Source organism: Otolemur garnettii, unplaced genomic scaffold, assembly GCF_000181295.1.
Source record: "Otolemur garnettii isolate 467f Iridium unplaced genomic scaffold, OtoGar3 scaffold00147, whole genome shotgun sequence".
Classification (NCBI taxonomy): Eukaryota; Metazoa; Chordata; class Mammalia; order Primates; family Galagidae; genus Otolemur; species Otolemur garnettii.
This window is the reverse complement of record NW_003852542.1, coordinates 4,100,015-4,100,308: the sequence shown is the minus strand read 5'-3', so window position 1 is coordinate 4,100,308 and position 294 is coordinate 4,100,015.

Here is a 294-nt window from a genome sequence, read left to right as displayed (position 1 = left end):
GGAGTTTGGGGTGGTAGTCATCCATAATGATGACCGTCCACCACTCTAATGGGGACAACAGAGTGAGACCCTGCCTCAAATTAAAAAAAAGAGACTTAGAAGTCAGATACAATAAAAAAAATTTATAAAAGAAAACCAGAGAAAGCAGAAAGAATAACAAAAAGAAGACACAAAGAGCAAGAAAAATGAATAGAAAACTGTTGAAACAAATATGGTAAATATTAATCTAAATACATTAATAATAACTTTAAAAGTCAATGGTCAAAAGATAGAGACTGTCAGTGGATAAAAAAA